We start from the raw sequence: 26,277 nt of genomic DNA on the forward strand, positions 1-26,277 counted from the left end.
AGTACAAGTGAAGTTATGGCACTGAAATTGCAACAGCTAGCACATTTGAGGGTAAGTGGCGAAGCCAGTTGTGGTGTGCGTACTGTAAGACCATCGGTACACACACCATAAGATTATTTGACTTGTCACTCTAACGAAGTAGGCGAGTGACAGGAATATGTCTCGTGGTCTTATCGTGGCGTGTTTATTTTCTGCCGTTAGGTCAGACGATAGAAATGCCACTTGCACGCTTAGAGTAGCAGTATGACGGTGACCAACTTTAAACAGAACTTGACTAATTTTCACGCATACTTATTAAAATAATAAAAAGGATAGACATTACGTAACTTGATTCTGGATGCCGTTTACAACTGACAATCTGAAGTTCCTTTGGTCTTGGACGTTAATCTCATTCTCACATATCTCTCATACTTGACAAAGTGTCTATACATTTCTCTTCATGGCTATGTACAGGAATATGATAATCTTATTAGGCGCAGACTGAAACTTGACTATATACTGGTACAGACTAATGCAGACTGGTACACACTGGCGCAGACAAATGCAGACTAATGCAGACTGACTAATCGGAGGTCTGTACACTCGTTACAATACCTCGAGCGTTCATGTATCACTGCGCGAGTGTGATCCGCGAGGAGAAAAGGTTCTACGTTAGCACCAATCTCATTGGCTGCGTGACATATTAATACGCGTATCGGCGGAAGCAGAATTTGGTCCGTCTCTAGACAGCGCCATCTCTTAGTGCGGAGACGGACGAGCGCTGCGCCTGCGCTGTTGTGCTTAGCGGGGCGCGCTCTATTGGGAAAGTTGTGTACGCGCTGACTACGCGGAACTATGTACACAACACCAGTGCTACGCCGAGATGTGCTGCAGCACCGCAACAGAGAGGAAATCAATCGGCGGTATCGAGAGTAGAAGTAATGTTGATCTGAAACAGCGCCTGAGGCTGCTGTGTGCACCAGCTGATGAGTTGTGGTGTGGCGCCAGGGTTTGCTATACTGGCCGCACTTCTTGTATAGCGGCGAGGGTCGCGCAAAGGGTCGGCAAAGGAAGCAGTCACCAGTAGCAAGAAGGAGTCAGCAACAAGGAGGCCGCTGGGTCCAGCTGCAGAGTAGTCGTGAGACAGTGTCGTGTCTTATCAAATCAGCATGGTTGATTGAAGGGATGGTTGCTGTCATGCGAGAGCGGTTTGGCAATCAGTGGACATCCACTGTGCAAAAAAAAAATCTCGAGAGGAGAGCGTCGTGAAATAGTAAGTAACACGAAAAAAGGCTAAATACTATAACAGTAAGTGCGAGATGTGGCCAGCTGTAACGTGGACAGTATCGAACTATAGTAGCAGACGGTGTCTTCGAGTTCAAATGGTTCAAATGGCTCTGAGCACTATGGGTCTTAACATCTGAGGTCATCAGTCCCCTGCAACTAAGAACTACTTAAACCTAACTAACCTAAGGATATCACACACATCCATGCCCGAGGCAGGATGCGAACCTAAGACCGTAGTGGTGGCGCGGTTCCAGACTGAAGCGCCTAGAAACGCTCGGCCACACTGCCCGGCGTCTTCGAGTCAGTGTCTAGGAGAAAACTTCGGCTAGTCGTCACTAGCGAAGAATGGCCAGACAGTGAAGAGCAGAAAGTGACTTGCGCTGTTGTGGGCCATTTGATGTCGGCAAGTTGTGGTAGTTCTCAGAGTTTGGCCGACTAGACTACAATGTGGCGGTGTGCACCTGGATAGCGAAGTCGGCTTGATTCGGTTTGTTATTGTATGAAACCATGAAGAGACCTGATGAATTACACTGTACCAAAACTACTTGCAATTGTTTTGCACGGCATGACCATGGTGGCATAGAGTGGAATGCTGTTGATTTTGAAACTGTAAACAGCACGAGGCCGTTGTTCGATGTGTCTTTACTTACTTACTTTTTCTTAAGGCTCATCGTAAGAAGATCTCTGTAAGTTCCCTGTGTTGATATCAGTAGATAATAGTTAATTAATGTGAGTCAACATGTTCGTACTGAGTAATAAGGGGTGATCTGCAAATATTCAACCCGAAGGAAGACAGCTTCTCAGGCAAGATCGTGTTTCTAAAACTTTACTTACGATGAGCGGTTTCGGTAAAACAGAGTTACCTTCATGTACCAAGATCAGATGAAGGTAACTCTGCTTTACCAAAAGGCCTTACTGATGGGATTTTGGCTGAGAAGTTTCCTTCCTTCATGTTCTATAGTGAGTCAGTTTCTTGTCCTGATTTGTTCTAATTCACACTTGTAGATGCTGTTAATGGACAGAAGTTAGTATGATGTTTTGTGCGGTGCTTCTTAGTTAAATCAATCACTGGAAGAAACGGGTTATTTAATTTGGAGCCTTCTTGTGCACTCGTCCTGGGCCGAAGCAAGATTATAATGTATGGATGATGTAAAATCTGTTACATATTATTGTTGCTCATTTTGAAATAACCGCATTCTATTTCCTTTGGGATTGCATATCATTAGATTTGTAAAGTTATTATTGCTGAAACTGAAAATGCTTTATATTTGTCTGCTCTCTGGTGGAGTATTATTTTGTTTTGTAAAGAAAATGCAATTATAAGCCCACGCTTCTACAATCCATAGTCAAACTCCACTCCATTCAAACTCTGCGGCTCATCGTAAGAAGATCACAAGCATCAAACATAGGTCATAGTGTGAGGAAGAAACTCTCCTTATGTAAGGTACATATAATTTCAGTCTCTACTAGCATATGATGCAAAGCAAGCAAATACGTTAGCTGACAAAAAACGAAGTGAAGCACTTAGAACGGAATCAGGAAACGAAATTGGTCTCTGATATTATTTCCATAATTGGAAAACTGAGTCAAATATACAAATGAAAAATATAATGAATATAAAGAAAAGAGAAAAATGCGAAATACATAACTTGGAAAATGCACGCAAAATCATGGGAACGCCTTATTACCAATATAGAGCATGATTTACATGGCAGAGAAACTAGTGCTTATAAAATGAGTAATAAAATAATCGTATACGTGTCAATAACAGGGAGAGAAAGAATTTATAACACATTATTAAATAATGTGATATGAGTATACTTTAATTCAGACGTTACCTGAATTCAATGACACATAATGCCTAGAAGATGACAACTGACGGAAGCTAAAAGTTACAAAAAATTGAAAAGCCGCTGGTTTAGATGGTATTATAATGGAATTGTGGAAATATGGAAGGTCATTCCTACATCCAAAACCTCTCCACATGTTTAATCTGTGTTGCAGAAATAAGAAGGTACCAAAATACTGGCTAACAGTCGAAGTCATATCTGTCTTTAAAATGGACTAAAAAAATAAATGTAGAAGTAGGCGAGGAACAAGCGTCCTCGATTCAGTTTGTAAATTATATGGCAAAATCTTAAATTTAAACTTAAAAATATCATGGTTTAGCTAATATCTTAAGAACAATCAGGTTTTAGAAAAGGATGATCAGCTACTGACAGTGTTTTTATACTGCAACAAGTTATACAAAAGAGACGAGAGATTACTAGGGAAACTCATCCTGTTTTTGTGAATTTTGAGAAAGCATTCGATAATGTGAACAGAGAAATGATATAGAATATCATGACTGGACGAGGTTATCTGTCTCAGTTCCTAAATGCTGTTAAGAGTCTACACACAAACACCGAAATTGTTATGGATATGGAATGTATTACAACAAAGCCAACGAACATAAACAAGGAGGTGTGTTTCTGCAACACTCTTCATATATATATATATATATAATGGAAAATCGACAGAAACGTAGTTCTTTTAAACCATGACATTAGACGAAACGTAATTTTAAATGCAGATGACCTAACTCTGATTACAGAGAGTGAGGATGACATTCAGATGGGAGTCTATAAGCTGTATCAGGTACCTGGAGATTAGAACCTGATATTGTCGGTGGATAAAACGAAAGTGATGGAATTTCCTGGCAAACTACCAGTGAAATCTAAAATAATCTGAAATAATAAAATACTGGAGGCAAGAAAACATTTTAAATACCTAGGATGCGACATCATAAACATGACGTGGAAATTTACTTCCATATGAGAAAGCGTCGTGAGAATTTTGCAGAATAAAGCCAGGAACGAAACCCAACTGAAGTTGTATAAAATAACGCCAATACCAGCCCTTACTTATGAAAGTGGAGCATGGGTAACAAACAGACGCCAAGGAAGTAGAATACTATCTCAAGAAATGAGATTTCTCAGGAAAGGGGAAGGATGTACAAGGAAGAACCAAAAAAATGAACGTATATTGAAAGACTTAGGAATATAAACCTAAACGAGAAAATAAAGAAAAATAAGATATAATGGAAGGGACTGTATGGGAGGAGGAAGATTTCCGGTAAAGGCTCACAGTCTTAAATGCACTCGAAGAAGAAATACTGGAAGACCATATAAGAGGTGGAGTACCACAAATTGTCTAATGCCTTAGGTTTATTTTGCCAATATGAGCCCACTTAATGGTGCGAGGTTACACTAGTGCTGGATGCATGCACTGATTCATTTGCGAACCGTGCCATAAACCCTCCTATCCTCTCCTGAGGCATTGCTGGCCCTCAACTGTTGCAGCTGTTCCTTGATAGGAACTGGCACTGGTACGGACGTGAGATCTGGTCCCATACATGTTCTATTTGGAACAGATTCGGGGTCTTTGCTGGCTTACAGGAGAAACTCAACGTCACGCAGACAGTTCGTAAAGACATATGATACGTGTGGACGAGCAATGTCCTCTTGCAAATTGACACCACGATCAGGTAACATGAGTTGTAACACATCAGGAGGCAGGATGCTCGTGACTTACCCTTTTCCGGTCAGAGATCTTTCAGTCTCAATCGGCTCTTGCCTGTAGTCACACCCCATGGTTTCCCACATCATGATGGCAGGATGAATACCTCTGTACGTCTTCGAAACATTGGAAGAGTTGGACCTCTCCGAAGGTTCCCTCCACAATCGCCGACGACAATAATCCTGACAAGTGCAGAACCGCGAATATAGGGTAATATCAAGATCAGCAGAAAATGGTATAATGGGAGTAGGATTCCTTAAGATAGTATGGCAGAGAGTTACTGTGTACAGTTCAGTGAAAGTGTTATTTCCATCAGGTTCGACACCAAACCAGCGTTGACAACCACAGTTCAGGTACAAAGCCTACGTCACAAGCAGTAGACGAAGAGACAGAGGATGATGGACGGGTAATTCAGTTAGTGAAGGGAGATGAAAATCTAATAGTCATGGTGGACGTGAATGCGGTTGTAGGGGATGGCATAGAAGTAAGGGATACAGAAGAATATAGGCATGGTAGTAGGAACGAAGGAGGAGAAGGAGAAATTGAGTCCTGCAGTAAATACGAAGGTTGGAACTTCAGTAGTGGCAACTATTTGTTTACAGCTCGTACAAAACAGATGCGTGTTTCAGTGTTTTACTGACCTTCAAAGTGGTTACCAGCGTTGTGTATAACCCGTTGCCAGCGATGTGGAAGTCGTAGGATACTCTTAGCAGTGCCAGTTGCGTTGACAGTTCGAGAGGCGCGGTCTATTGCCCGACGACTTTGTAGCAGTTCTTCAGTTTAGAAATCGAGTTAAACTTACGAGGGCTTAAGTCAGGGGAGTGCAGTAGGTAGTATAGCATGCTAGCCCCATCAGTCAAACAAATCAGTAACAGCTTGCACTGAACATGCCTGAACATTGTCCTGCAAAATGATGGTCAGGTCCTGCAGAAAGAGTCATCACTTCCGTCTCTATGCTGTTCGTTTTTGGAACACAGCCTACGACCAGCGTCGATAGAGATGACTGTACCTCGAAGAAGCAGTCATGAAATAAAAGATTCAAATGTGAAATTGAAATTCAGCGTGAAAGGAAATCAATGTTACGATTCGCTTATGACAATAATGTCGTGAGTGAAAGTGAAGAAGAATTACATGACCTGCTGAATGGAATGAACAGTCAATTGACTACAGAACATGGGCTGAGAGTAGATCGAAGAAAGACGAAAGGAATGAGAAGTAGCACAAAAGAAAACAGCGAGAAACTGAACAACAGCATTCATGGTCACAAAGAAGATCAAGTTAAGGAATTCTACTACCTAGGGAGCAAAATAACCAACGATGGACGTAGGAAGGTGAACATGAAAAGCAGACTAGCACTGACAAAAAGGGCATTCTGGCAGAGAGAAGTCTACTAGTAACAAACATAGACGTTAATTTGAGAAAGAAATTCCTGAGAATGTACGTTTGGAGCACTGAAATGCCTGTTAGTGAAAATGGACTGTTAGAAAACTGGAAAAGATTCGAATAAGTGTTTGAATGTGGCGCTACAGACGTATGTTGAAAGTTCGGTGCCGGGTCCGGTGGCCGAGCGGTTCTAGGTCCTTCAGTCTGGAACCACGCGGCTGCGACGGTCGCAGGTTCGAATCCTGCCTCGGGCATGGATGTGTGTGATGTCCTTAGGTTAGCTCGGTTTAAGTAGTTCTAAATCTAGGGGATTGATGATCTCAGATGTTAAGGCCCATAGTGCTTAAAGCCATTTTAAAGTTAGGTGAGCTGATAAGGTAAGGAATGAGTAGGCTGTGCGCAGAATCGGAGGTGAAAGCAATATGTGGAAAACACTGACAAGGAGAGGGGACAGGATGATAGGGCATCTGTTAAGACATGAGGGAATGAGTTAAATCACTCTGGAGGGAGCTGTAGAGGGTAAAAACTGTAAAGGAAGGCAGGGATTGGAATATATGCAGCAAATAATTTATAACATAGGTTTCAAATGCTGCTCTGTGATGAAGAGGTGGGCACAGGAGAGGAATTTGTGGCGGGCTGTATCAGACCAGTCAGAAGACAGATAACTAAAAAAAAATTATAATTAAAGTATTGGAATGACTTATGGGATCCAGTATGAAGCAGATTTTAGACTTGAGATCAAATAAGATGGAAATGACAGAAGGTCCGACACACTCCCGTATGGACGACATAGTAATAAGCGTCCCTGTCGTAGAGACACAAATGAAAGATTTGAAAGCAAGTTAGTGACCACGTCCGGATAGAACCCCAATTTGTTTTTACAAAGAATGCTCTATGGTACTGACGCGTTGCCTAGATTGCATTTATCACATATCTCCCACCCAGCACAAAGTCCCAAGCGACTGGATAAAAACGCAGATGTCTCTCGTTTGAAAGAAGGGTAAAAGAACGGTCCCGCAAAATTGCACAATATCCCTAACTTTGGTTCGCTGCAGAGTCCTTGAACATATTCCCAGTTCGATTATAATAGATTTTCTTCAGCCTGAGAAGGTATGCCAACGAATCACTATAGATTTAGAAAGCAGCGCTCGTACGAAACTTAGCTTGCCCTTTTCTCATATGACACACCGCGAACTACGGATGAAGGGAAACAGGTAAATTCGATATTTCTAGGTTTCCGGAAAGCGTTTGACATGGTGCCCCATTACAAGCTGTTAACGAAAGTACGAGCATATAGAATAAGTTTGTAGGTACGTGAGTGGCTCGAACACTTCTTAAGTAATAGAACCCACTATGTTGTCCTCGACGGCGAGTCTTCAGAAGAGACACGGTTATCGTCAGTAGTGGGCCAGTGAAGTGTGATAGGACCGCTGTTGTTCTCTTATACATAAACGATTAGGCGGACAGGGTCGGCAGCAATCTGCGGTCGTTTCCTGATAATGCTATGATGTATGGTAAGGTGTAGAAGTTGAGTGACTGTAGGAAGATACACGACGACTTAGACAAAATTTCTAGTATGTGTGATGAATGGCAGGTGGCTCTAAATGTGGGAAAATGTAAGTTAATGGATATGAGTAGGAAAAAAAAACAGTAATGTTCGGATACAGCATTATGCAATATGCTTGTTGACACAGTCACGTAGTTTAAATAGCTGAAATATCTGTGTTCAACGTCGCTGACACACAAACCTCCAGAAGTCAGACACTCAGACCGGTACCAAACGCTGTGTGTCGCTAGAGTATCAATGTACATTTGTATAGATAACACCACACCTATCTTTACAAATGTACCCCCCCCCCCCCACCCCCCGCAAGAACTAAGGACCTGGCCGTTGGTGGGGAGGCTTGCGTGCCTCAACGATACAGATAGCCGTACCGTAGGTGAAACCACAACGGAGGGGTATCTGTTGAGAGGCTAGACAAACGTGTGGTTCCAGAAGAGGGCCAGCAGCTTTTTCAGTAGTTGCAGGGGCAACAGTCTGGATGATTGACTGATCTGGCCTTGTAACACCAACCAAAATGCCTTGCTGTTCTGGTACTGCGAACGGCTGAAAACAAGGGGAAATTACAGCCGTAATTTTTCCCGAGGGCATGCAGCTTTACTGTATGCATGGAGAGCTGCATCAAACCAGTCTCAGGACTGAAGACCACAACAACAACAACAGGTTCGCTAGTTTCAACTAACGAAGTGAAAGCAGGCTGCCAAAAAAGACATTTGTACAAACTCCAAAATATCCTTTTACATGTCAGAAAATGTTCTGCAAAATAACAATTTCACACGTAAAGTCTTAAAAAATTACAAATTTTGGTTTTCGAAATCGGGGTCTTTAGAATAACGAACTGACGCGCTACCAATCACCTATTCTTTTTTGCGTTATTGTTCATTGCATTTGCTAGTACGGGACGTCACATGACATCCGCTGAAGTTCTTTGGTGACTACTTCTCTCAGAGTTTTTAATACAAGAATAGCCAACTCTCTGACCGATCAAGCTGAACTACCGTGTATCAAAAATCTTCACATTCATCGATCACAGATAAGCTTTTCCTATTCTCAATAGATCTTGTGTTTCTTTTAATTACCATTTACACAAGTTCTACTGGACGACAGCACACAGCACGAACTAAATCGGTCTTTTCGTTGATACTCTACCGACACGCAACGTTTGGTACCGATCTGAGTATCTGACATCTGGAGGTTTGGGTGTGAGTGATATGAAATTGAACGAGTATGTGGAGAATGTGTTGGAGAAGTCGAATGGTAAACTTCAGTTTATTGGGAGAATTTTAAAAAAGTGCTATTCATTTGTAAAGGAGGCCTTATATAGTACGCAGTTGCGACCTATGCTTGAATACTGCTCTAGTGTTCGGGATCCTTTCGAGGTCAAACTGAAGGAAGACATCGAAGCTATTTAGAGGCGGCGTGCTAAATGTGTTACCATTATGTTCGTAAGCCTTACTGAAACGCTACGGGAACTCAAATACAAATCCTGGACCTTCATTTGAAAGAACACTATTGAAGGAATTTAGAGAACCGGCATTTGAAGCTGACTGCCGAATGATTTTACTGCCGCCAACATGTATTACGCGTATGGGCCACGAAGATAAGACACGAGAAGTTAGGGCTCATATGGAGTCATTCATCCCTTAATCGGTTTGCGAGTGGAACAGGAAAGGAATTGCCTATTAGCGGTACAGGAAGCCCTACTCCAAGCACCGTACGGTGGTTTGAAGAGTATATATGCAGATGTAGGATTTCTAAAATGATTGTGGGTAAGCTGCAGTCAACCTGTAACACCATAGCTCTAATGCAGTACGGATTTATTTTACCTTTTGTTTTGGTTTAATGTTATAACTTTGAGTATCTGTAAAGGTTGTTGGATTGAATCGATATCATGAGAGTGTTTATTCTTTTCTGTGTAAAAATCTTTGATGTCGTGGTTTGATTCTATGCAATGTAGTATATCTGTCATTTACATTCTTAGTCCCAATTGGAGGGAGACAAAACTTACTGTATATATTGGGAATTTGTTTAAATAATTTTGTTTAGAACTACTTATACGTGCAAATGATATGTTTTGTTTAAAATGGTTGTTTGCTGTTACGTAAACTGCTGCCTTCACTTAGAATTCTTAGTTATCTTGTATGTAAGAGATAGTGTGGTTCCCCTCGGGAACGGAACTTAATAACGCGCGCAAATTGTCGTTGGCCTAGGGAGAAAAGGAGGAACCCCTGGTCTATGGGTAGCGTCTTTGATTCATAATCAAAACGTCTTCGGTCACGGGTTCGATCCCCGCCACGGCCTAAATTTTGATAAATAATCAGCATTGACGGCCGAAGACTTCCGGCATAAGAAGTCAGCATCATTCTGCCAACGGCCTCATCAAAGAGGGCGGAGGAGCGGATAGAGGTTCAAGGCACTCTCTTGTCCTAGGGGTGGGAAAGTGCCCCTAAAGGCGGAAGACTCAGCAATGATCAACGACATGAGGATGCAGAAGGCAATGGAAACCACTGCATTAAACACACGTAAACGTGCATCCACAGGACATGTGGCCTGTAATTGAAGAAGTGTCATGAAGATCTCTCCATTGGCAAAAGGTTCCGGAATAGTCCTCCATTCGGATCTCCGGGAGGGGACTGCCAAGAGGGAGGTTTCCATGAGAAAAAGATTGAATAATCAACGATAGGATAACGTTATGCGAGTCGGGGCATGGAATGTCAGAAGCTTGAACGTGGTAGGGAAACTAGAAAATCTGAAAAGGGAAATGCAAATGCTCAATCTAGATATAGTAGGGGTCAGTGAAGTGAAGTGGAAGGAAGACAAGGATTCCTGGTTAGATGAGTATCGGGTAATATCAACAGCAGCAGAAAATGGTTCAAATGGCTCTGAGCACTATTGGACTCAACTGCTGAGGTCATTAGTCCCCTAGAACGTAGAACTAATTAAACCTAACTAACCTAAGGACATCACAAACATCCATGCCCGAGGCAGGATTCGAACCTGCGACCGTAGTGGTCTTGCGGTTCCAGGCTGCAGCGCCTTTAACCGCACGGCCACTTCGGCCGGCTGCAGAAACTGGTATAACAGGTGTAGGATTCGTTATGAATAGGAAGGTAGGACAGAGGGTGTGTTACTGTGAACAGTTCAGTGACTGGGTTGTTCTAATCAGAATCGACAGCAGACCAACACCGACAACGATAGTTCAGGTATACATACCGATGTCGCAAGCTGAAGATGAACAGATAGAGAAAGTGTATGAGGATATTGAAAGGGTAATGCAGTATGTAAAGGGGGACGAAAATCTAATAGTCATGGGCGACTGGAATGCAGTTGTAGGGGAAGGAGTAGAAGAAAAGGTTACAGGAGAATATGGGCTTGGGACTAGGAATGAAAGAGGAGAAAGACTAATTGAGTTCTGTAACAAGTTTCAGCTAGTAACAGCGAATACCCTGTTCAAGAATCACAAGAGGAGGAGGTATACTTGGAAAAGGCCGGGAGATACGGGAAGATTTCAATTAGATTACATCATGGTCAGACAGAGATTCCGAAATCAGATACTGGGTTTTAAGGTGTACCCAGGGGCAGATATAGACTCAGATCACAATATAGTAGTGATGAAGAGTAGGCTGAAGTTCAAGACATTAGTCAGAAAGAATCAATACGCAAAGAAGTGGGATACGGAAGTACTAAGGAATGACGAGATACGTTTGAAGTTCTCTAACACTATAGATACAGCAATAAGGAATAGCGCAGTAGGCAGTAGAGTTGAAGAGGAATGGACATCTCTAAAAAGGGCCATCACAAAAGTTGGGGAGGAAAACATAGGTACAAAGAAGGTAGCTGCGAAGAAACCATGGGTAACAGAAGATATACTTCAGTTGACTGATGAAAGGAGGAAGTACAAATATGTTCCGGGAAAATCAGGAGTACAGAAATACAAGTCGTTGAGGAATGAAATAAATAGGAAGCGCAGGGAAGCTAAGACGAAATGGCTGCAGGAAGAATGTGAAGACATCGAAAAAGATATGATTGTCGGAAGGACAGACTCAGCATACAGGAAAGTCAAAACAACCTTTGGTGACATTAAAAGCAACGGTGGTAACATTAAGAGTGCAACGGGAATTCCACTGTTAAATGCAGAGCAGAGAGCAGATAGGTGGAAAGAATACATTGAAAGCCTCTATGAGGGTGAAGATTTGTCTGATGTGATAGAAGAAGAAACAGGAGTCGATTTAGAAGAGATAGAGGATCCAGTATTAGAATCGGAATTTAAAAGAGCTTTGGAGGACTTACGGTCAAATAAGGCAGAAGGGATAAATAAAATTCCATCAGAATTTCTAAAATCATTGGGGGAAGTGGCAACAAAACGACTATTCACTTTGGTGTGTAGAGTATATGAGTCTGGAGATATACCATCTGACTTTCGGAAAAGCATCATCCACACTATTCCGAAGACGGCAAGAGCTGACAAGTGCGAGAATTATCGCACAATCAGCTTAACAGCTCATGCATCGAAGCTGATTACAAGAATAATATACAGAAGAATGGAAAAGAAAATTGAGGATGCGCTAGGTGACGATCAGTTTGGCTTTAGGAAAAGTAAAGGGACGAGAGAGGCAATTCTGACGTTACGGCTAATAATGGAAGCAAGGCTAAAGAAAAATCAAGACACTTTCATAGGATATGTCGACCTGGGAAAAGCGTTGGACAATATAAAATGGTGCAAGCTGTTCGAGATTCTGAAAAAAGTAGGGGTAAGCTATAGGGAGAGACGGGTCATATACAATATGTACAACAACCAAGAGGGAATAATAAGAGTGGACGATCAAGAACGAAGTGCTCGTATTAAGAAGGGTGTAAGACAAGGCTGTAGCCTTTCGCCCCTACTCTTCAATCTGTACATCGAGGAAGCAATGATGGAAACAAAAGAAAGGTTCAGGAGTGGAATTAAAATGCAAGGTGAAAAGATATCAATGATATGATTCGCTGATGACATTGCTATCCTGAGTGAAAGTGAAGAAGAATTAAATGATCTGCTGAACGGAATGCACAGCCTAATGAGTACACAGTATGGTTTGAGAGTAAATCGGAGAAAGACGAAGGTAATGAGAAGTAGTAGAAATGAGAACAGCGAGAAACTTAACATCAGGATTGATGGTCACGAAGTCAATGAAATTAAGGAATTCTGCTACCTAGGCAGTAAAATAACCAATGACGAGCGGAGCAAGGAGGACATCTAAAGTAGACTCGCTATGGCAAAAAAGGCATTTCTGGCCAAGAGAAGTCTACTAATATCAAATACCGGCCTTAATATGAGGAAGAAATTTCTGAGGATGTACGTCTGGAGTACAGCATTGTATGGTAGTGAAACATGGACTGTGGGAAAACCGGAACAGAAGGGAATCGAAGCATTTGAGACGTGGTGCTATAGACGAATGTCGAAAATTAGGTTGACTGATAAGATAAGGAATGAGGAGGTTCTATGCAGAATCGGAGAGGAAAGGAATATGTGGAAAACACTGATAAGGAGAAGGGACAGGATGACAGGACATCTGCTAAGACATGAGGGAATGACTTCCATGGTACTAGAGGGAGCTGTAGAGGGCAAAAACTGTAGAGGAAGATAGAGATTGGAATACGTCAAGCAAATAATTGAGGACGTAGGTTGCAAGTGCTGCGCTGTGATGAAGAGGCTAGCACAGGAAAGGAATTCGTGGCGGGCCGCATCAAACCAGTCAGTAGACTGATGGCAAAAAAAAAAAAAAAAAAAAAAAAAAAAAAAAAGCCCTGAAAGTAATAGTGTGTTTCGTCATCTGTTATATTTATGCAAATAGTCTGCCCTGTTCTGTCAGCTTCCAATCTTAACCGTGAACATATGCAGGTGTCAGAGTTCATTGCACTCGCGTGTGGCAAAATATAGGTTGTGTTTGCCCGTTAAAGTTACTCATACTTAATTTCTTTAACAAGAAAATCAATCATTCTCTTGCCTAATTAGGCTGGCGACCGTTTTCCTTGCTGTTTGAACAGTGTAGATAGGTAAAATATTGTTTGTGCTGTTCAAATATTTACGTAATTCTGATTTTCATTTCGGATAAGCCACCTCGGTTAGGTACAACACGATCAACATAACTAAACTCCTCTCGGAGGGTATCACTGCTCTGTTGCTTTATACCATAATTGCTTTAACGAGATAGTTTTAATTCACGAGCTGCCTCCAACTTTAAGGCTGTGGTATAGAAGTAGCAACGGTATTGTTATAAACCGACTATCAAAGTTGGTGTGTAGAATCTGTGAGACTGGCAAGGTATCATCAGGCTTTCGGAAAAAAATATCATCCTCACAACTCCGAAGACAGCAAGGGCATATAATAACGAAAACTATAGCAGAACCAGCTTAATAATAATATATAGTAGTGTGGAAAACGAAACTGACCATCTGTTGGAGGACGATGAGTTTGACTTTAGTGAAGGTAAAGGCACCAGAGAGGCAGTTCTGACTTTGCGGTTGATAAATGGAGGCGACGAGACTGAAGAAAAGATATGATCATTAGGTTAGTCGACCTTTGAAAGGCGTTCGACAACGTAAAATAGTGCAAGGTATTCGAAATCCTGAGGAAAACAGGGGTAGGTTATAAGGAAAGGCGCGTAATATAGAGTGTGTACACGACCTAAGAGGGTAAAATAAAACTAAAAGAGCAAGAACAAAGTGCTCGGATTAAAACTGGTGCAAGGCAGCTGAGTAGTCTTTCGCCCCTACTGTTCAATATACACATCGAAGACGGAGAAAAAAGGAAGATTAAAGAGTAGGATTAAAATCCGTTATCACTGCATATCAGTGATATGATTCGCTGATACCATTGCTATCCTAGGTGGACGTGACGAAAATTATAAGAGCGGTAAGTGGAATAAACAGTCTAATGACTGAGAGTAAATTGAAGAAAGACGAAAATAATGGCATTTATTAGAAATAAGATCAGCAAGAAACTTTACATCGGAATTGGTGACCACGAAGTAGATGGAGTTAAGTAATTCTGCTACCTTGGAAGCAAAGCCATACGGACGAAGCAATGAAGACATTAAAAGCCGACCAATACAGGGAAAGAGGGAATTTCTGCCCAACACAAGTCTACTGGTATCAAATATTTCTGAGAATGTACGTTTGGAGCACAGCATAGTTTCTGTAGTGAGTCATGGACAGCTGGAAAATCAGAACTGAAGAGAAAAATAGTTCAAATGGCTCTGACCACTGGAACTTAACATCTGAGGTCATCAGTCCCCTACAACTTACAACTACTTATATTACAACAAATAAGCCCTCGGTCACAAATATTAAGTCTTGTTGCAACCCTCGTTCACTAAAGTACGAGCAGCCCTTAGCAGCTCGCCATCTTACTTACAACTATTCATGACATCGCCTTTCCGGCTTAGATATTTTTTAATATGTGACTTGTAAGTACTGCATCTTATTCGAGTCAGTACAAACTTTAATTTTATTAATGTATTATATACTTAATATGCTTTAGAACAGATAGTCTAATTCTGAAGTCGACGCTCATAATAGCGTCGAAACCTGGTCAATTTTGACTTTGTGACCGAGGGCTTATTTGTTCTAATATAATTCTGACACGGTCACTGAACCTTAGCAGCTATGTTCAAAGTTTTACTTAGAAGTACTTAAACCTAACTAACCTAAGGACATCACACACATCCATGCCCGAGGCAGGATTCGAACCTGCGACCGTAGCGGTTACGCGGTCCTGACTGAAGCCCTAGAACCGCTTGGCCACAACGGCTGGCTAACTGAAGAGAATCTACGCATTTGAGATATAGTGCTGTAGATGTCTGTTCAAAATTAGTTAGTCTGATAAGGTAGAGAACAAAGAGGTTCTCCGCAGAATCTGTGAAGAGAGGAACACATGAGAAACACTGACAAGAAGATGGAACAACATGATAGAACATGCGTTAAGGCATCAGGGAAAAACCTTTTCGGTACTAGAGAGAGCTGCAGAGGGTAAAAGTTGTAGTGAATGAAGGATATTTGAATAGTTCCAACAAATGATTGTGGACGTAGGATGCAATGGGACAGTTTCCTTGATACGAAGGAAGTAATTACATTTACTGACTCGTGTGAACCAGTGAACTTCAATTTGTCAGATGGAAGCCAAGATTTCTTTTTTTTTATTTGAGTCATCAGTCTTGTAACTGGTATGTTTCAGCCTGGACCGACACGAATTCCTCTCCTGTGCGAACCTCTTCATCTCAGAATAAGACTTGCAACCTACGTCCACTATTATTTGCTGTATGTATTCCAATCTCTGTCTTCCTCTACAGCTTTTAACCTCTATTGCTTTTTCTAGTACCATGAAACTTATTTTTTGATGTCTTACGTCCTATCAACCTACCCCTTCTTCTTGTCAATATTTTCCATATACAACTTCCCCCTTCAATTCCGCACAGAACCTCCTCATCTCCTAATTCCTTACCCTGTTAGTCCACCTAGTTTTAAAAAAAAAGGTTCAAATGGCTCTGAGGTCATCAGTCCCCTAGAACGTAGAACTACTTAAACCTAACTAACCTAAGGACATGACACACGTCCATGCCCGAGACAGGATTCGAACCTGCGACCGTAGCGATCGCGCGGTTCCAGACTGACGTGCCTAGAACCGCTCGGCCGCACCGGCCGGCACCTAGTTTTCAACATTCGTTAGTAGCAACACGTCTCAAATGCTTCGATTCCCTTCTGTTCCATCATACGATGTAAGCTTTAAAGTCTGGTACTGACGTCATTTAAAACGTCCGGGCTATTAAGCCGTGGTCCGTATATAAAACTTTCGCGTAACGTTTCCTGTCCGAATGCGGGGGACATCTTCAGAGGTAAAATGGCGAACTGCAACCAGGGCTCGATGGAGCACCGATAATATACGTAGTGTAGAGGACACCACAGTCTACCACGTGACGGCGGGTACGAGATTACAGCTGCCATTGCCAACATTTTAGACTGAAAGTTATCTATCGTCATTCCCACGTTACAATGTTGACATTCAAATTTTGTCTAATTTAACACCTTCCTCTTTTCTGTTAAAATTATTAAGGTGTATATAAATCTCAATAGAGGCTACTGAGATTTATAAGCACCATATTATTTTTACGGGAAAGAGGAAATTGTTCAATTAGACAAAATTTTGATATCAACATTGCAACATAAAATTGGCAATCGATCACTGTCAATGGAGAATGTTAGTAATATCAGCGACAATCTCTAACTGTGGTTGCCTCTACACTGTTTATATAATCGGTGTTCCATCGAGTTCTGGTTGCAATTCGCCATTGTACTCTGAAGATGTCTCCCGCAGTCGGAGAGGAAACGTTAGGAAAAAGTTTTATACATGGACCACGGCCTAATAGACCGGAAGATCTCTTCTATTGCAGTTTTCCGACTGTCCCTGTTCCACTACCATACGATGCTATGCTGCAGACGTTCATCCTCACAAATTTCTTCCAGAAATTAAGGGCTATATGTGATGTTAGTAAACTTCACTTGGCCAGGAATGCCCTTTTTGCCAGTGCTAGCTGGCTGTTACTGTCCTCCTTGCTCAGTCCGTCATTGGTTATTTTACTGCCCAGGTAGTAGAATTTCTAGATTTCATTAACTTTGTAATCATCAGTTCTGATGTCAAGTTACTCGTTTTTTTCATTTCTGCTACTTCTCATTCCGTCTGTCTTTCGTCGGTTTACTCTCAGTCCGTATCCTGTACTCATAAAACTGTTGATTCCATTCAGCATATGGTGTAATTCTTCTTCTCTTCCACAGAGGATAGCGATGTTATCAGCGAATCTCATCACTGATATCCCTTCACCCATGATTTTAATGCCACTGTTGAACATATCTTTTATTTCCATGATTGCCTCTTGGATGCACTGATAGAACAGTAGGGGCGAGAGACTACCTCCCTGTATTTAACTCTGATCCGAGCACTTCGTTCTTGGTCTCCCAATCTTATTATTCGCTCTTGGCTCTTCTACATGTTGTATATTACCCATATCTCCCTACAGATTACTCAATTTTTCCTCATAATTTCGAACACCTTTTACCATTTTTTGTACCATTCCTTTAGGTCTACAAATCCTATGAGCGGGTCTTTATTTTACTTTAGTCTTGCTTTCATTATCTACCACAACGTCAGAACTGCTTCTGCGGTGCCTGTTTCTTACCTAAAACCAATCTGATCGTCATTTAACACATCCTGAATTTTCTTTTCGATTCTTCTGTACACTATTCTGGTCAGAAATTTGGAAGCATGAGCTGTTAAGTTGATCGTGCGGTAATTCTGACACTTGTCACCTTCATCAGTTTTCGGAATTGTGTGGATGATATTTGTCCGAAAGTCAGATGGTATTCGCCAGACTCATACTTTCCATACAACAATATGAACAGTCGTTTTTTTGCCACTTTTTCCAATGATTTTAGAAATTCTGATGGAATGTTTTCTATCTCTTCTGCCTTATTTTAAGTCTTCGAAAGCTCTTTTAAATTCTGATTCTAGAACTGGATCTCCTGTCTCTGCTAAATGAGTCCTGTTTCTTCTTCTACCACTTCATCGGACAAGTCCTCTTCTCATAGAGGTCTTCAGTGTTGTACCCTTCCTACCTATCCGCTGTCTCCCCTGCATTAAACAGTGGAATTCCCATTGCTTCCAATTTCAACGAAGTTTGTTTTGACTTTTCAATACGCTGAGTCAGTCCTTAAGAAAATTATTTCTTTTTCGATTGCTTCACATTTTCCCTGCAACGATTTCGTCTTGCCGTTCCTACAATTTCTCTTTATTTCATTCTTCAGCGACTTGTATTTCTGTATTCCTGAAATTCCCTGAACATTTTGTTCTTCCTTCTTTCATCGATCAGCTGAAGTTTCTCTTCTGTTGCCCGTTATTTCTTCGTGGTTATCCTCTTTGTACCTACCTTTTACTTTCCAACTTCTGTGATTGTATATTTTAGAGACGTCCATTCTTCTCTTCAACTAAACTGCCTAGTGTGCTATTTTTTATTGCAGCATCTATAACCTTAGAGAACTTCAAACGTGTCACTTCATTCCTCAGTATTTCAGTGCCCCAGTTATTTGGGAATTGATTTTTTCTGACTACTCTCTTAAACAACTGCGTACTCTTCATCATCACTAAATTGTGAGTATATATCGGTTCCTGGGTACGCCTTACAATCCAGTACCTGATTTAGGAATTTCTACCTGACCCTGATGTAATCTATCTGAAATCTTTCCGTGCTTCACGGCCTTCTCCCAGTATACCTGCTCCTCTCCCATTCATAGCACCAAGACCATATTCTCCCTCAACAATTTCTTGTGCTCCTTCTCCTACAATCGCATTTCCGTTTCCCATGACTATTAGATTTTCATCTCCCTGAAATGTTTGCAGCAACTCAACCTTTGCCATCCGTTCCTGTCCGTAGCGAATCCTACTCTCCTACTCCCGTTATACCATTTTCTGCTGTTGTTGATGTTATCCTATGCTCGTAGGACCAGATATTCTAGTTCACTTTCCATTTCACTACACTAACCCCCACCACATCTGGACTAAGCCTCAGCATTTTCCTTTACAGTTTTTCTAGCTTCCCCATCACGTTCAACCTTCTGACAATTCTCACCCCGCCTCGCAGAACTTTATTGTTTCGTTGGTTATTCGATCTCCTTGTCATGGTCACCTCCCACTTGGCAGTCCTCTACCAGAGATCAGATGGGAGACCATTCAGCAATCTTTCTCCAATGGAGAGATCATCATGACAATTTTTCAATTACAGGCAATTTGTTGTGTGAGTACACATTACGTGTCTTTCATGTAGTAGTTTCCGTTGCCTTCTGCATCCTCATGCCGTTGATCATTTCATCATTGCTGTTTCTTCCGCCTTTAATGGCAGTTGCCCACCGCAAAGCGAGAGAGTATCCTGAACCTCTGTGCCATTGGCAGAATGAGGGTGACTTCTTATGCTGGAAGTCTTCGACCACGAGTGCCGATGAATTTTATTCAAAATTTAATTGGTGGCGCGTTTCGAACCCGGGACCGAGGACGTTCTGATTAATAAGCAAAGACGCCACCCATAGACTCTCATAATCACCAACATGAGAAATTGTACGCCTTTAATAGGTAGTAAGATGCTGAAGTGTAGAGATTATCAGAAAGGCCAGTTTGCAATATTTTAATAACATATAATATAATGAAAATTTCGAACGAGTTCTTCAGGAGACACTTTCTTTGATTAAATATATACGCTTTTCACATTCGACTTTGGTGTTTTTTGTGGTTTTGCGTAACTCAAAATCATAGAAAAATATATCGATGTTTTTCGTAAACTGATGACTGGACAGAGTAAAACTGGTTCAGAGAATATTTCACACATCTTAAAGTAGGCAACCCAATTTACATCGTCTTCCCCAAGAACCGTGCCATAAGTTCTGTGTAATATTGTCTGAACCAGTTTTATTCTGTCCCCTTTGTATCAATTGTATTCACTTCAAACACAGGATTTTTACTTTTGTATAAGCCTGATTATATTTCGGTAGTTTCAGATATGCATGTATAATGAGCAATAATGATACTGACAATGAATTGCGCAACAGCTCGTTGCATTCACAAGCAAGCTCCAGCTTTCGGGAAGGAGGGAGACACAGCGCATAAGATAATCACCACACTGCCAGCTCATTATACAGGGGATGGGCAAAAATATGGAACAATCAAAAACACTTTACCATGCCCAGTAGAGTATAGAAACATTTTGGCGTTCGAAACAGCTTCCAATAGTTTCGGAATGGATAAACAAAGGCACTGCATGGTTTTGAAAGGGATCTATACCATTTTTCCTACAAAACAGTTGCAAGTTCAGATAACGTGATGAATACGAGTCGCGACCATGCACCCTTCCCTCAAAAGTAGACCACTAAGACTTAATAATGCTAAAATCTGGTAACTATGGTGGCCAGGAAAGATGACAATTCCACCTCGGAATAACGAAATCACTCCTGGACGATACCAAATATACGTACAGGGGTTCTATAGTCCTGTAAAATTCCATCTACATTAAGGGACAACCATTGTACCATACTTTGGACCTGATCACCCAAAAATTGTCACACAATCCTTGGCCGTAAAGCGACTTTTTGGAGTAAAAATGGGGTTCTTGGAATGACACGATATGGCTGAACAAATCATCAATGGATTACCGCCATGTTTTACTACTGGGACGCCAATTCGGCGAGAAGTTGGAAACATTGTGAAATAAGGGTCATGAGACCGAATGACTTTTTTCCATTGCAAAGTCCAGGTTTTATGGCTTCAGCACCAGGTTTTGCTGTCAGAGGCTTTTGTATCACTGATCGATGGGTTGGAAAGTCCCGCTCGCCCTACAATTGCTTGCTTATGGAGATCCTGTCACGTTTTGGTGCAAACGTGGTTCACGAGTGCGGCGTTCTATTTTTCCATTGGTACTGCTGTGATTTGCGAGTTCGACGTTCAGTTTTTCAGTATCTTCTACAGCAGTCGTTCTCTCATTTCCTATCACAGTCGGGTTCAGTGGTCACACTGCACGATCGCTCAACACATATTTTCGTTCGCGTTGTGACCAAGCAAGTGACGTTTTCCTCTTTTCCCGTGTACGGTATAGATATTTCTTACGGTGCCTCTAAAAACACAAAACATTTCGGCTTCATTAGTTACGAAAGCACCCACCGTTGGAGCAGCAACAACTGCCCCTCTATAAAATATACGTTGTCGTGTTGGAAGTCAGATCTGGAAGCTGCAGAGATCTGTAGAAATTGAATAAGAGTCCATAACCGTTCTTTCCACCAACCTGTTGTCTTCTAAAGTTGTGTCCCCAGCGCAGAAGACAGCTCGTCGGGCGTGGGATCTTCTTCGGCAGAGGTTGCTATGGTATCATCTCGAACTTGAACCTGTGTTTATGCTTTTTTCTAGGATCCCACTTGCCCCTAGTACTGACAATGATGGTATGCCACACCTCTCTTAACGTATCCTGTTTGATTATATTTTAATATATCACTTTTTACACTGTCTCCTACAGCACTCGACATAGCTTTCTTAATAGTACGGTAACTTCTGTGACAACTTCCGATATAGGGTGCAACTGGCGTCCGGCTCTGAAGAACAACCGAAACAGAGTTGACCGGACCTTCAGAACATTCGAAACAGTGCGAGTAGCGCAGCCGAAGTACTTCGTCTCCCAGGCGCGCCAAAGCGACCCGAAGGTGTCCGAAGCACTTCGGTTGTAATATAATTACTGTTATTTTCCTCAAATCTAGTGAAATTTAAAATACAAAAACCGTAGTCTCGTAGGGTAGCTAGGAGAGATTATCTTACTGAAAACTGGGTTAAATACGATGAAAAGAATACAAATAATTAATAAGAAAAGTTAGGCGTTTTGGTGCCTAACAACCGAATGTGCCGACCCATCAGAAGCAAGTTCAGTACAACTGGCGGACTCTCACACAGGAATAGTACATATTGTACCATCTGTTGGTTGTACCTCTCTCCACTATTATACCATATGCTGCTTCACGTGCATCAAGCTGCATCAAGGCGAGCTTCTAGCAAAATAAAATACTGGCAGTTACAGATAGGAATGTCACCCCGCCCTCTCGCTCCAAAGTCACGTACTTCCGTTGTACTGCACTCTCATCTACACAAAACACCCTTCTGGCATGACTGACACACTTCAAACGCATTGAGGACTCAGCACAAAAGCCGTTCGGACTCTTTATACAACAGCACTACCTGCATGCTTGGCTAGCATCTGCTTTTTCGTTGTTCACCAACATATTTTTCTTTTTTTCAGTCTTCTGACTGGTTTGATGAAGCCCAGCACGAATTCATTCCAGTGCCAACCTCTTCATGTCACAGAAACACTTGTAACCAACGTCCCCAATTGTTTGTTGGATGTATTCCAATCTCTGTCTTACTACATAGTCCTTACCATCCACAGCTTCCTCTAGTGTCATGGGAATTATTCTGTGATGCCTTAACAAATTTCCTAGCATCCTGTCGCTTCTTCTTGCCCTTGTTTTCCTTACAGTTCTTTCCTCGCCGATTCGCGGAGAACCTCCATACCAGTTCACCGAATTTTAAACTTGTGTAGCACCACATCTCAAATGCTTCGATTCACTTCTGCGCCGGCTTTCCCATAGTCCATGTTTCTCCACCACACAATACTGTGTTCTAAGCGTAGATTCCAAAAAATTTATTCCACAAATGAAGGTCTATAGTAGATACTAGTAGACTTATCTTGAATAGCAGTGCTCTTTTTGCCAGTGCTAGTCTTCTTTTTAAGTTTTTCTTTCTCCTTCCGCCGTGGGCTATTTTGCGGCCTACGTGGTAGAATACTGTGGTCACTAATTCTGACGTTAATCTTCTCATTTATGCTACTTCTTCGATTTACTTTAAGTCTGTATTTTGTACTGATCATACTGTTCATATCATGCAGCATGTGCAGGATTTTTGTGGCTGGGTAATTAGGTGAAGAGATTGACCTGAATATCTTTTGTTATCAAAAACATCCCATAGACGAAGCAACTACTCTTGGCTGAGTACAGGGCTACGAGCCTCGCAGTTGCAAGCCCATCAGCACAGGGTGGACGCTGAGCACTACGGTTTCTCCAGCCATAAGCACCAACCTAAGCCTGCAAATAAGACATGTAGAAGACAACAGCCCAATTACTGTGTTCCCCGATTCTTTAACCACGATGAAACTAGTTAATCCAACAGCGATGCAGACACACTGTGAAAGTACTGCGAATAGTTAAAACTGAATTCGAATGGTCAAAGCAGTTTCATTTACTTTAAGCTCTCAATAACTTAGATAAAAAAATTTAAAGCATCTATCCTGACACCCTGTCATTACTATATTTAAAGTGCAACCAGTCATTAATGAAAGTTTTACTCAATAAAACAGTAATTAATAAAATCTGAGCTAAATTTCTTTGGTCCCGTGGACAAGAATCACAATACACGTAAACCAGATACGACAGTCACATACACACCTTGCACATCAACCACTACAAACCATACACGTACATCACAATGACTAATGTCCACTGCACTGTCTGATCTTACAGCATTGCAGTTTAACTCGTTGCTGCCCAAACACCGAAACCCAAACAAAAACCGCTGCGGCATTTGATGCTTGAGAACAGCTTAAGATAAAGTTATGCTGCACAATCAGACCACCTTGCACTACCGATTCCGATTGTACATCAAAAGTGAACACTTGGAGACACAGTAACCTAAAGGCTTCAGCCATGGTCACACAGTAGTAAATGCATCTGTATGCATTAACCAGTGTCACCTCAGACGGATTGCCTGGACGAATCCGTGTGTGTGTGTGTGTGTGTGTGTGTGTGTGTGTGTGTGTGTTGGCGCCTACGGGCCCTCGACGCCGAGGTTATCAGCGCCCTGACACACATTAAAAGAAATGAACGTGGAAAAAATTAGTAAAATGGGGTCACACGCACAAAGACAACGGAAAAAGACTAAAGATGCTATACAAGACACTAAAACGCAAGTAAAACGAGAAAGGTGCTCGAAGGACGCCAAAGCATATTGTCGCTGGCTGGCCACTTACGTAAACTATGAGCGAGCCAGTCACTCTGTGAACAAATTAAAACCGTCTCCCCAAAATCTTTGTAAAAGCAATGGATAATTGACAAAACTTTAAAAGTCGTTTCATCATTACCTAAAAGAGACGGCAGATCCGCCGGCAAGTCAGCCGCGGACCCCTGGTGTGAAAATAAAACACAATCCAATAAAATGTGGCGCACAGTGATTTGTACGCCACAAGCACCACACATTGGAGGGTTCTCTCGCCACAGCAAGAAGCCATGCGTCAGAGGGCTGTGGCCGATGCGAACACGAGTGAGGAGAACCTCGTTCCGTCTACGTTGCTGGATCGAAGTACACCAGAGCCGCGATGCGGGCTTCACTGAACGAGGCTTACTGCCGGTAATTGCCAGCCATTCATCCTCCCGCCGACGCAAGACCCTTGAGGTCAACAGCGAGGTGATAGCATGCAGGTGGATGGCACACTCAAATACCTGCGGATCGAGACACGCCTCCTTGGCTGCTAGATCTGCCCTTTCGTTCCCAGCAATGCAAATGTGCCCAGGTACACAGCAGAAAGCCAACTCTTTTCCAGTTGTAGGAGGGCATCCTGGATGGTCTGCACTACTTTATGTGCTGGATACAAAGGTTTCAACTAGTGAACGGAACTGAGAGAATCGGAAGAGACAAGAAATTTAGCACTGAAAGATCGTCTCATCTGCTCCAGTGACCGCAAGATCGCAGACAGTTCTGCATCGAAGACTGTAAACTCTTGAGGTAGTCAGACCTTGAGGACACTATCCGGGAAAACGACAGAGCAGTCAACAGAATCCCCGTTTCGACCCATCCGTAAAAACCGATACATAGTCGTGGTGCTCAAACAAAATGTCAGAAAAAGTTGCATTAAAAACGGAAGCAGGAGTGCAATCTCTCTTGTACCGTACCTGATCTAAAACAACTCTGGGCCTCTCCAGTAACCAGAGTGGCAGGCGGTTGAAACCCTGGATTTGGGACCGTACTGCCTACACAGCGAGGGACTCCAGCACACGTTGCATGCAGACTCCAGACTGCCTCGTGGGGCGTGGACGGTTCGAAAAAAGACGACCCAGAGGCGGATGAGCCACAGTATGGTGCGCGGGTGAAGTTAGACCTGTGGGAAACTTTAACGCCGGGAGGAGCTGCTGCCGGATGTAAGTGGCGGTTTCCCGGACTTAGCACAGATGCTGGGTATGGGACTGGTCTTATAAACACCCGTGGACAGCCAGAGACCCTCATGGTGGACAGCATCAATGATCTTCAAATAGGAAGGCCTCGCCGTGCGCCTGTAGTCCAGTCGTGATCACGCGAAAGACCTATAAAATTGGAGGAGAAGCGCCCTGTCCGTTCCCCAAGACCTGTGGCTAACGTACCTTAAGATATTCAGTGCCCTCAGGGTCCTGGCTTTCAGGTCTCTTAGGTGTGGCAACCACGACCATTTTGTATCAAAATGAGGCCCATAAACCGTGCTGAAAAATTCAGGGTGCTGTCCCTCAAATGCAGGGAAGGTAAATTAATAATACTACGAGAACGATTAAAACTAACACACACACACTTATCGGCAGAAAACTGAAAACCTGTCTTAGCAGCCCACTCCTGTAACCGCCGTACAGTAAGTTCCAACTGACGGTTCGCTGATGCAACCCTGGAGGAGGAACATAAAACAGCAAAATCCTCTACAAATAGGGAGCACTGTACTGGACTTCTTACCGTCGACGTTATACTGTTAATGGCTATGGCAAAGAGGGTAACACTTAAAACACTGCCCTGAAGGACACCATTCTCCTGCTCAAAACGATCTGACAGCGAATCACCAACTCGGGTTCTAAAATAGCGCTGAGACAGGAAAGACCGAATGAAGATGGGA

The sequence above is a fragment of the Schistocerca piceifrons genome, chromosome 2 (genome assembly GCF_021461385.2).
Source record: "Schistocerca piceifrons isolate TAMUIC-IGC-003096 chromosome 2, iqSchPice1.1, whole genome shotgun sequence".
NCBI lineage: Eukaryota > Metazoa > Arthropoda > Insecta > Orthoptera > Acrididae > Schistocerca > Schistocerca piceifrons.